Here is a 12,762-nt window from a genome sequence, read left to right as displayed (position 1 = left end):
TACAGGAGTGTTTATACGTGTGGAGTCATGCAGCAGACTACATTGTCTGTTGAAAGGTAAAGCTAGGGATAGGAAGAGTACGGTGCATTGAGTGACCCCCATGCCAATAACAGCGCTGTAATCACTTTAAATGTGTTTTATTGTCAGCTTTTCACAGATTAGAGCCACAATAATCTGTCCTCTTCTATCCATCTCATCCCAAGCTGTTATTTTTGGCACCGGGATTCTGCCTTTTTGGATTAGTAGGTGTGCAAGTGTTGATTTTTTCTTTGCGGGGCTGAGTGTGTTTGTGAGTGTGTAATAGTGAGAAACAACAAGTTTGTATAGCAAGGTATCTGCACCAGTCCATTGTGGCGGGAAATAATCTCAAGCGAATGTTGTGCACAGCATCGGTTTCTTAAAAGAAGATACTGAAATACAGTCTGGCTGCATGCTCAAAATCTGCCTCTTCCAAGTGGAAATCAACATTTCATGGGTGTGCTTGGATACATCAAAACTCAAGCCCTGAAATATGCTTAAGCAAGAACATGACCTAATCCGCTACTGCACTGTCTACCGTGTCTACCAGTACAATGCACACATCACTAACACTGCAAAAGGAAGAGGACAAGGTGGTAAAAGGGTGTATACAGGAAAACTAAATACATTTTAAGGAATTTTTACACAAAAGCATCATCTCTATCCACTAAACTGTAGATCTTCTAATAATTGGCCACAGCTTAATTATTTGCTCTAATTGCCTACACAAATTTTGGTAAATTCTGTGATTAGAGTCCACATGTAATAAGAAAAAGTTTACGTAAAATCATCCATAATCTTTTACAGTCCCTTCTAATTCATACCAGCTCGGCAAAAACACTGTAGGAAAGCTATCTCCTCCCTCTCCCCTTAGGCTGAATATTGACTGATGACTTTCATTTTCAGCTATCAATTCTGTTGCTAATTTTACACATTTCTATTAATTCCAGGTATTCTTGCATGGGACCTGCTATGATTAGAAGCTGCCGGAGGATGGTTTTCACTATCTGAGGCTGTGATACTGCCATTTTCACTGGCTTTCCAATAAGAGCCCATAATGCACAAGCAGAAAGAAGCTGCGCGCATCTCCAGCCTTTTTTTCGGGTGTTGTTTTTTCGCATGATCATCACAATTTTCTTGCAGACGTAAGGCTGTCACAGTTGTCTCTCTCCCAGCCTTCCCGGGCTGGCGTGCCGAGCGCCTTTCCGCTGTGGGATGATGATGAGACTCCCAACAGGGATAATGACATCTACGAGCGTCTCTCCAACGGATGTCCCCCGGATTTAATCCCACCCAACGCTCAGCCTGAGAGAGACACGCACCCCGGAGAAGCAGCACAGCAGCACTACACACAGACACGGACAGACGGGCAGGTTTGCCAGTTCGACAGGCAGCAGCCACTAAGATACACAAAGAGACAGTTAGTCAGACTGGCCAGCTCACCGGCAGACATCCAGCAGAATAGAAGCAGGCAGGAACAAACACACAGGTGAACACCTAAGCATAGTGGGTGGCACCAGAGTTAAACTGGTCTCCACAAAGCTAAGACAGCGTTTCTAATCCGAGAACAGTATGACAGGATGTCTACTGCAGACATACTACAGAAAAATGCTTTTGGAGCTGATAATATACCATCCCTGGATAAAAGCAGCTTTTTAAAAGCATCTGTTACTAGTAAAGGAATTCTTTTTCTCTCGCTCCCGTCCACAAGAAGGTCAGCACAAGTGGTCAGCTACACAATGACAACCTTGCAGCTGGTAGAGATTCAATGTCTTGCTTAAGGACACCTCTACAGGTCAGACACTCAGTAAGGGACTGCTTTAAGGACACGCACCATAGTTCCCACTGTGCACGCCTGCTGCCACGTCACATCACTTTAAGATACTAATCAGTGGTGAAAGTAAACAAAATTTTATTTTTACATCGCAATTACCGGTAACACCTAAATAAATTTGCTGTACCACATGGACAGTAAATAAAATCATCAGAATATTTGCATCTGGAATGTAGACATATAAAGACAACCCTATACTTGAACTAATTTTCAAACAGTTCAGTGATGCACCAACTGCAAACAGTTTACTTATAAATATTCATAGATGCAAATATATCCAAATGGTGGCACTGACTATGGGGAGCATGTGTAAAAGATGATCTGACTCCAGCTCAGGTCAGGAGACCTCCAGAGCATCTCTGCGCCTGTCGCCATGACTACCCAGAGGACTCCATTTGCAGCGCCACAGTCAGCAGAGGGAATCGCTCCAGTACCTTCAATTAGCAACCCATTATCATTCATGAGTTTGTTTGTGCAAAGCTGTAAGATTGAATTCCAGTTAGTCCTTCCTCCCTGCTCTCGCCTGCTGATATAATGTAAAGGGAAGCAGAGGTGGCAGCACTACATTGGCAGCCCCATGCTCCTTTCCAGCTCCACTGCCGCGCTCCATTGGGCTAATTTCTGCTCCGTTGAGGTCTGGCTCATTCCCGTACAGGCAAAGGTCATAAATTAGCAATAGGGCCCCTTGAAGGAGACATGCTGTTAAGCTTCAACCTGGTGGTACTCCTAAGAGGAACTTTTAAGACTCGCTGTTTTGCATATAAATATATTCATAGATTTGGGTTTTATTTATTTCATTTGACAGTATAGCGCTGCCACTGCCCTTTGACAGTGAAAAGCAGAAAAGCAGAGCTGCTCCCTCTCCTGCCTGAGCTGCTCTTCTTGCACTCTCTGTCTTCATGAATGGCATAAAAACAGGAGCCATTTTTGTTGTTTATCTCAGATGCATTCACCGCTCATCCAATATGACCTGTGGACAAAAGCTTTCTCTTGTTACCACCATAATAGTGACTGCTCTCTCTTCTCTGCTTTGGTAGGATCATCCGACCCAACAACAACATATTTCACTTGTTGTGACATAATTAAAGGAGTGGTAGTGTGTGGTAAACAGGGCCCACTGGCCTGGTAGCTTTAGTGGTGTGTTTCTGTCCTCCTGGCTGTTTTGCATGATATAATGGTGTTGACCCCAGTGGCGCCAGACCCTCCATATTGAGTTATTAAATTTATGCAACCGCTAAGCTCCTCAACTATTTCACAATGATGTCAACCTTCAGTAGCTGTGCATGGCCAAGGCCTGCTGTGGACATTCTCAATTTCTGGTGGAAAATTGAACAGCGAGCAACAAGAGAGAGAGAGAGAGGGAGGGAGGGAGGGAGAAGCAGACAGAGCAAGACGGAAAGAGACAGAGAGAGGAAGAGTCAGAGGGGGAGAAGAAGTGAGCCCTGTATATTTTATTCAGTGGCAGCAGAGTACAATTCATAATCAGGGCCGACTGATTCACAGTTTTAATTAAAAAGTAGCCTTATAGCGCCGGTAGTAACATCTTGATTTATGAAGACCCGACCACAGGCTCCCATCCACCAGAGAGCGTGAGCCCACCGTAGAGGAGGAGGGGCAGGGAGAGGAGCGGAGGGGGTGCTAACACTCATGAGGAGGGGAAGTGTCTCGTTTCTCACAGCAAGGTGGTTGGCACTGTGGGCATATAACTCAGTGCGAGTGTGTCAGAGTGTGAGTGTGTGCGTGACAAGCATATGTGCAGGTCTGTGTACGCTCAAGCCCGACCGATATATCGACATGGCCGATATTATAGGCTGCATATAGCGTACAGGTTGGCTTATAGGCATGGAGTGAATCTGGGCCCCGCACATATGTAGCCTCAGTAATGAAGCCCCTTTAATACATCCATTGTCACGCCTGTACAAATACCTGTATTAACAAGTAAACACGGTTGTTTTTAGGTTATTGTGTTTATTACACATTTAACAAAGTCTGACATCTCAGCACATTTCAACCCACTCTTTTCAACATACTGTAATTACTGTGTGAAGTTTTCACTATGAGGTTTTAGAACATTATAGAACATTATTTCTGTCCCTTTTTTTAGGTCTTCATTATACCCTGAGCATAAGACAAAGGTGGAAAGTCAGCAGCAGCAGCAGCATCAGCGTCAGCGTCAGCGCGTTTGGACACAAACAATTTTAGTTCACCCTACGGCTGGAGTGGACTGAACCATATGCGCCTTTCAAAAGGGGGGAAGGGCCCCTGAGAGGCTCTAAATTTCTGTTTTAGATACAAGTCTGTCAAACTATTTATTCAGTCTACAGTAATAGTTTACTTACAATACTTATAATGTAAAATTTCAAAACTGCAGATAAAACATACTTTTAATTCCAGGCTTTTTGAGGAGGGCTTAGTTCCACTATTCCCCTCACTACGATGCCCCTGCTCTTACATATCAATATCAGTATCAGCCTCAAACATCCAGTATCGGTCCGGCTCCAGTCTGCATGCATGTGAGCAGCTACACCTCATGATGCATGACTGTGACCTGATACACTAAAAATAAAAAAAGATAGCAAGAGGGAATATCAGTGAAAAAAAGAAGATAGATAGGTGGTGGTATAGATATTGGCTTTAGAATAAAAAGCCTTTTGGAAAATGGCCAGCACTGCAAATTTAACCATGGCTGATGGAATTTGCTTTGGTCTGACAGTAATGTTAAGTTTATGTAAGCCCCTCCATTTAAATCACCACCATAACAGAATCCCTTGATACCGAGAGATTTTAATTAAAAAACTGAGAGAGAGAGAGAGAGAGAGAGAGAGAGAGAGAGAGAGAGAGAGAGAGAGAGAGAGGGAGAGAAAGCATGACAGAAAAGAAAAAAGGAAAGACAGAGAGAGAGCATTAGATGAGAAAGATGATGCAGAGAGTAAAGTAGGGGAGAACAGGGACAAGAAACAGGAGGGACAGAAAATCGGAAAGAGTGATTACAAGAGTGAGATAAGTGGAAAGTAAGAGCTCATTCCGCATTGAAGAGAAAACAGAAAAGCACAGTGTGTCTCTACTTTCTTAATGCCTGCGTTTATTTTCAATGGCTCACTGCAGTGCTCTAGGACTTCGGTCTGTGTGTGTGTGTGTGTTTGCATGTCGGTGTATGTGTGATTTTGTGTGTGTATCAGTGCATGTGTTTTTGCTCCCCTCTGTGCTCTCCCATTCTTCGTCACTCTCGATGATTGATTTTTTAAGATCTGGCTCACTCGCAATCACGACAGAAACCACAGTGAAAATACATACACGCCAAACACGCACACACACAAAAACACAGAAACACACACATACATGCACTGACATGCGCACTGACCCACCTCGTACTCTTGCACACACGCACAAGCACCTCGCACACAAGTATGCATCAATTTGAATGATGCATACACAAACTATCAAATTATAACATTTAAGTATAAGGTAGGCCTGCACGATATAAGGCAAATCTGCAATGTGCGATAACTTTGTTCAATATTGCGATGATGATATGACTTTGGATAAATAAACAAATATTGAAGTGTGCATATTAGCTATACAGTTCCTATGTCATCCTGGCTGTATTTAAATTCAGAACAGGATTAGAATTATATTAAATTTTAAATATAACTAAATATTGTTTCTAGAGCAGCATCAGCAAAGTCACTATATAAACTCATATATAAGATCTCACAGTATCAGCCCTTCCTCCTGTCCTCTGTCCTCCTCCCTCTGCTGCTGCTGTGACTCACCTGCAGGTAAGTTACGACTGGTAGAGGGAGGAGGGGCTGGTTTGTCTCAGTCAGCAGTAAGTTTACAAGAATTTGCCAAATTTTAAGGTACGTGGCAAACAAAGATAAACAGTCAGACTACATTCATACTTTAGCTTGTTTGTAATAATTCCCTATTAGCCGAGCTAGCGCGCTGTGCTTGTGTGAAATATATGAGAGACTGTGAACGGAGCAGATTAAAATGTCGCTTTCTACATGTTTACATGTTGTTGTTACATGTATGCTTGTTGAACAGGTGCACTGGCTTTTTACTTGCTAAGGTTTTATTGCACTTACACTAGCGAGTGTAGTTGTCCTCAACTCGAGTAATCTTCACTTCACTGTCTTCACCGCGGCTCTGCTGGCCGCTGTGCATGTGTGTGTATGTGGAGGAGCTCCGACACAGAGAGCAGGGCAGAGGTTGCAGCGTGATAATAAATACTACGGTCTTTAGCCCGGGGGCCCGTTTAATACCGGGTTTCGGTACCCCTCCCTAAATTAAATTATTTTTCTTATTCATCGCGTTTCAGGCAGTCTTTTGCGATGTGTTTATCGCACATGTTCATATCGCAATGACGATGAAAATACGATTTATCGGTCAGGCACACAAGTCCTCAGCGTTAAGTAATGAACATGCAGATACTGTCTCTCAACCTTAACCATGCAAGCATATCCATACCGCCTCTTCAATTACACAACTGATCTATCACAAAAAATACACACTTAGAGAAAGATATAGCAAAACAGGGCTGGAAAAGCAAGTATGTGCCAATCATGTCTATATATAATCAGATAGAATCATTCTTTATTTATTTAGGCTATTTATCATTTTAATTAGATTATAAGAATCAAAACAGGTTCCCAGATGGCCGTATCTACAACACATCATCAGCAGTGTGCAGTTAATAAGTGACACATATATGGAAGATCATTAGTGACAAAAGTGTTGAGCAAAAAGTCACCTGTTAGGTCATGTTCTCGTTCCCCTTTTTTCCATTACACACACACACACACACACACACACACACACACACACACACTGACTGTCTGGAGAACATGGTATGTAGATGAGAACTAACACCGCGCTGTGCAACCGAGGAGACAGTATCTTATGTCACCCTGAGGGTTTCCCTACTTCATAATAGATATCAGACACTTGGGCAGCAGTTACAGATAATGTCAGAGGGCAATTTTGTCGTGACAGATAATATAATTCCAGTGGACTTAAAATGAAATATACTATTATCCTGGTGTCAAAACAGAGCTCGCCCTTTACCAGGAGAAAAGTGCTATTTTCTCATATTTGAACATTGGTTCAAATATGAACATTGGTTCAAATATGAACATTGGTTCAAATATGAGACTTTACAGCTGCTAGTAATGCATGGCAATATCTATCACACATGCGTGATGAAGACATGTGACAATCTCACATGTTGAAATGCACTAAATAGGCTCATGTGTTTTGAATTCACAAAAGCGACTGCTTTTGTGCAAGATGGAGTATTGTTCCACTAGTTAAATGTATATGTTTATACACAGTAAGAATTTTGATGTTGTTCACATCTTCAGCTTCAGTCTTTTTCACAGATACTAGATATTAGTCTATTAAAGCCATATACATTTGTTGCCTCAAGTACCTGCCTATGTATCTTCCTCCATACATAGTGGGACCTGTCAATCATCACCATACCTCCATAATTCCACTATCAACATTATGATCCTTACTGCACCACATAATACTGGGTGTACAACTAAGATAAAGCCTTAGAAGGATTTATAGTCACAATTACAACGTGTGACAGCCTTACGAGCCAAAACAGCTTGAATCTTCTGTTGAGTGCTCAGTTCTGAGAATGAATATGGACTGTTGGACGTCCTAAGACCTACTAGCCTGGGACATTTTAAGGCCGATTGCTTCTCTACCCTCCACTGACTCTTATTATACTGTTAACTATATGTTTAATGGAGCATCTCGGTGACCCAGCAGGCCGACGTGCATATCATGTATTTGCAACATTTCTCTGGTCTGTCTCGGGTCTGCTGTGTTTGTTATCTCTCTGTCCAATGAGTCAAATCAACTTGGTTTCAAGACGTTGGCAAGCCTAGTAAGAAAATTTGAAAGTTCTCTCTCTCTCTCTCTCTCTCTCTCTCTCTCTCTCTCTCTCTCTCTCTCTCTCTCTCTCTCTCTCTCTCTCTCTCTCTCTCTCTCTCTCTCTCTCTCTCTCTCTCTCTCTCTCTCTCTCTCTCTCTCTCTCTCTCTCTCTCTCTCTCTCTCTCTCTCTCTCTCTCTCTCTCTCTCTCTCTCTCTCTCTCTCTCTCTCTCTCTCTCTCTCTCTCTCTCTCTCTCTCTCTCTCTCTCTCTCTCTCTCTCTCTCTCTCTCTCTCTCTCTCTCTCTCTCTGGGACGAGGCTTAATTTAACACCCGGTCCTCCTCTAGCACTAGTGTTATTTACACCCCGCCCCATCACCCACACACACACACACACACACACACACCCTGAACTCAACCCTCCAAAAGTATTCTTGTACTCTAACCATCACCCCTCTCTCACACCCATGTCATTGCTCTCTCTGTACCCTCTCATCTTTCCCTTATTGCCCTGTCACCCACCAACACCGCATCTCCGCTCAGGGCAAATTAATTGGCAAGTTGTTGTCAAGCGATACCAAATGTAATAGAAACAAGCATGCACTGATCCCCTTGTTATTCAGTTTGTGTACACCACCACAAAGAACACACCTGTGACAGCGCTGCAGAAACAAGAGTCCAAAGTGTTTAGCACCTTTAAAGGTTAGAAAACAAAGATGTTTTCGGCTAGCTGGCTGGCAGAAAACAGTAACACAAGTCAGCGACATTCATTATTCTGACAGGAGACCAGAAGTGTCCCAAAAATTTGATGTTTCCTTTTCCATGAAGTCTGAAATGAATACTGGAAAATATTTGGAAATCGACAAAACAAGGCAACAATTCGCATGTTGTCGCCCTAAATTATACAGTCCCATATCCATCTCTGGAACAAATATGTCATATGTCATACATTATACTTGGTATAGTCAGCGTTTTTCTTATTTTTATGTTTATAAATATGGTGGCTTAATGTGACAAGCGGTTTCCAATGTATTGTGGGTGATTGAGCTGAATCTTTGCCCGAAGTGATGAGTGAGATATTATGAAAAACAACTGACGCAGCGCCACACTTGGGCCACAAGACTAATCTATAGGGTTTTTTCCCCCCAGCATTTTCATCAGTGACACAAGTGACAGTGTGTGGAAATTGATCCACAATTAATCCATAAGTACAAAATCTCTTGTGCAAAAAAATGTTTGTCAGGAGTTTTCACAATTGAGCAGTCGGAGCACTTACAACGTTTCTTAATACTCTAAAACTCGGGTTCTGGCTTACAGAAATCAATGTGAGATGCAAACAGGAACAATCGACTGAATACACAGAAGAGGTTAAACGGTTGCATGCGAGCTGCATCGTCTTCAGGTGCATTGAGTTTAAATCAGTCAGACTTCGACAAACCTATTATGTTTGTGTCCCACATATCACAGATTTTGACAGTATGTGGATGAGGTCCCTCAGAGAAGCATTAGCTCCCTATTGGGAGTTCTTCTGCTAAAGTCCTGGGGGCATTTTTCTTTAACACAACCCAATCAATAACCTTTAATATCATCTACTGGCACAGCAAAAGGCTGCAGAAGGCTTTGGGACAGGCCGAGGCTGAGAGCCTGCGAGGCGGCAGGCAGGGCAGAGCAGGCTGTGGGGTTTGCTTTGCTTTACTGAGGCGACTGAAGCGAGGTGAGCATTAGCTATGACATTTCAACAGCAGCAGGGCCGGGAGACACTGCCTCGTGTCTGGGTCATCTCCAGTTCTACTTGTAGAAGAGAGCGCAGTCAGGGATGGTCGAGGGTCACTGCCCATGCTTGACCATTTCATCTTTGCAACATCACAAACAGGCTTTTAAAGATTTGTGTGTGTGTGTGTGTGTGTGTGTGTGTGTGTGTGTGTGTGTGTGTGTGTGTGTGTGTGTGTGTGTGTGTGTGTGTCTGTGTGGCTCAGCTGAGGATGCATCCCCATCCAATCTCATAGCAGGGGGCGTAGCTCGGTCCTGGTAGAACACTGCATTGGGGAAAGTAATCCCTTTTCTGGTATAGACTGATTTATTGTCCGGCACAGCTTTCATAATGGGAAAGAAAAACGTGGTGGAGCGGAGATGAAGAAGAAGAAGTTTAAACAGCATTACTTAGTTGCAGCTTCTGCACAACAAGGCATTAATCAAATTTTGTAAGTATAACATTAATCACGTATTATGACACAGGTGTTATTATTCCAAATTAAAGCTGGATCTGAGGAGTTGCCTTTAAATCAATAATAACAACACCAAGTCGCTGTAAGTTCTACAGAGTTATGTAAAAACCTACCTTCAGCCTGTGCCACTACCAAATCACACAACATTACAAGTTTTTCTGTTTTATGGATTTCACTGTCTTGCTGCCCTTCCAACTGTACTGCTACAGTATACAAATAAAAAAAATATTTTTGCTGCAATCATCCTTTCTCTCAACCATACAGCAAAACCCTCTGACACTCTGCATTATTAGTCTTCTAGGCATGAGCACAAGTGTTTCCTGTCAATTGTGGTTGCGTAAAGATGCTGACCTGCAGCGTACACACACACACACACACACACACACACACACACACACACACACACACACACACACACACACACACACACACACACACACACACGAAACAAATCATTCACCCGCTTCAACAACACAACCTCTAGGTGAGGCCTGGAAAACAACAAGTCACAGCTGCTCACATACCTGCACTAGCTTTATGTCAAGAGTTAGATATGTGCATATATATACAGTATACACACACACACACACACGTTTACATAACATATATATAAATTTTTACAGAGACAGAATTACACAACAATCCACATATTAACAAATAGTCACACACATAATGAAACAATAGTGAACTGCATGCACCCAAGTATAAACATACAAATTAAACACACTACAATACACACATACTGTATATAGAGACACAGACAAAGATGCACATTTAATTATCTGTGGCCAACAGTTTCATTATTGATTAACCTGTATTTTTACAATTAATCCACTACTTGTTTAGTCCAGAGGTTTTCAAACAACGGGGAGGATGGAGGGAGAGACGTGAGGCAAAGATACTGTGTGAGATGAAAGAGAAGGAAGAAGGGAAGGAATTGTAGTTTGGCCCACTGAATTGGACCGCAATTTGCATCAAAAATCACGCTGACTAAACGAATAAATGTCCATAAACCAATGTAGAAATCATAGAAAAAAAGACACTTGAGAACTTGCCTGAGAATCATCACATTTTTAAGTTTTCTTCAGTATCAAAGTAATCCAGTGATAGCTGTCTGTACATCCATTGGTACATGTGGACATTTTACCATGGTAAATTACTTAAACAATCAATCGATTCCCGTAGATCAACTAATCGTTTCAGCATTAGATCTCTCCAACAACTGGAGCACAAACACTGACGGCACCTGAAGCCTCCTCACAGAAGCATCTGAGGACATGCCAGAAAATAACAGATGCCACCAAAGCAAATGTTGGAAGTTCAACGCTCAGCTAATGATTGGATCTGCAGGCCGTTTTCCAGGTGACTTATGTTACTGCTGCGCTGCTGGAGACAAGGATGAGTGAAGCTGTATTGATCTGCTGTTTTGCAACCCAATCGATGTCGCCACACAGATCTTAGCTGTGTTTTCAGGTCAAGCTAAAACATGTGATCTTAAGGTCCAAATTCAATTAATATGAAATGATAGCATTACTCTGAGATAAATAACCACCAGAGACTTCCATTCACCCTGCTGATGCATCTTACAAGTTTATTCTATTACAAGATAATTGAACATCAGTGAAGCCTAGGTTAAACAATAAGATTGGAATTCATTACAAAGAGAAACGTGCCAGGGTGAGTTTGCCATGCCTGAAAAGTTTCTTTGAATAAGACTGCGTTATTAAATTAATGAGATATGCCCACACTCTGCTGTGTAATTTTGCATATGACAAAATAGAACAGACAGCAGCACAGGCACATCAGAAGTCATTGTCTTCCTGAGAAAGCACACAGCTGCACTCTTTCTCTCCTCTTCTCCACGTCCCCAGAAACAACTACCAAAACACTTCCTCTCTTCTCTTGCTCTCCTTGTTTCTTTTCTCCTGTCCTTTTCTTCATCAAAAGCCTCCTAACTCCCCGGCTCCTGAATTTGCTCTAATTTAGGAAGACACAGTCAAAGGGAAAAAAAAAGAGAAAAAAATGGCCCCTTTCCATAAAAAAAAAAAGGCATAAAAAAGAATTATGTCAATTATGAATTTTCAAAATAAGCACATAAGAATACTGGCCTATTCAGCAGAAGAATGCAACACCAGACTTTAAAAAAACACTATAGTAGGAAGACATATATCCAAGAGGTGCTCATTTATCTCTGTTATGCTTCAATACAGGAATCTGCCGTTAATTACATTCTGTACATCAGCAGGCATGAGAAAGGTGATCCTTAAATATTTCATACTATATTTCACACATCAAAAGGTTGTAGCCTAAATATAGTATTCTACCAGTTTTTTTGCAATGGATGTGAATGATGACGTGGGCTCCCAGAGTCTAAATAAGAGGCTGTTGTTAATTGGATTTGACTGAAAAATTAGTGAAAAGCCATGCTGCACTTAATTAATGGCACTGGTGGTGATATAATGAGGGACCAAAATCCCATTTAGGTTAGGTACACAAGGGTTGGAGATAAAGCTTTTAAAAAAAACTCATGAGACATTATTATTCTAATATATCGTCATTTTAGCCATTATTCCAGCCAGTGCATTTTCTAACTAGTTTATGTAACAGCAGGAAGATTGCTGGACTTGAAATATAGGCCTAATAGGCCAATAATCTGTAACTGTAAATATGAATGCTAATTTTGTTTTTTCAAAGAAGGTGGGATGGAGTTGCTAATGAGATTCAGTGTTACTGTTAATTCATCTATATGGTAATGTTACCTGGTAGAGCACGTGCCCCATGTACTGAGTCCTGACCGCAGAG

General features: G+C 41.9%; 1 protein-coding gene across 5 annotated transcripts in view; it reads right to left on the bottom strand.

The window, feature by feature from the left end:
* The window catches only part of LOC122868594 (glutamate receptor ionotropic, NMDA 2B-like), a 132,766-nt gene that overhangs the window by 109,967 nt on the left and 10,037 nt on the right, over positions 1–12,762 (bottom strand). The window lies entirely within an intron of this gene.

The sequence above is a fragment of the Siniperca chuatsi genome, linkage group LG21, assembly GCF_020085105.1.
Source record: "Siniperca chuatsi isolate FFG_IHB_CAS linkage group LG21, ASM2008510v1, whole genome shotgun sequence".
Classification (NCBI taxonomy): domain Eukaryota; kingdom Metazoa; phylum Chordata; class Actinopteri; order Centrarchiformes; family Sinipercidae; genus Siniperca; species Siniperca chuatsi.
This window is presented reverse-complemented; position numbering and strand designations above follow the sequence as displayed.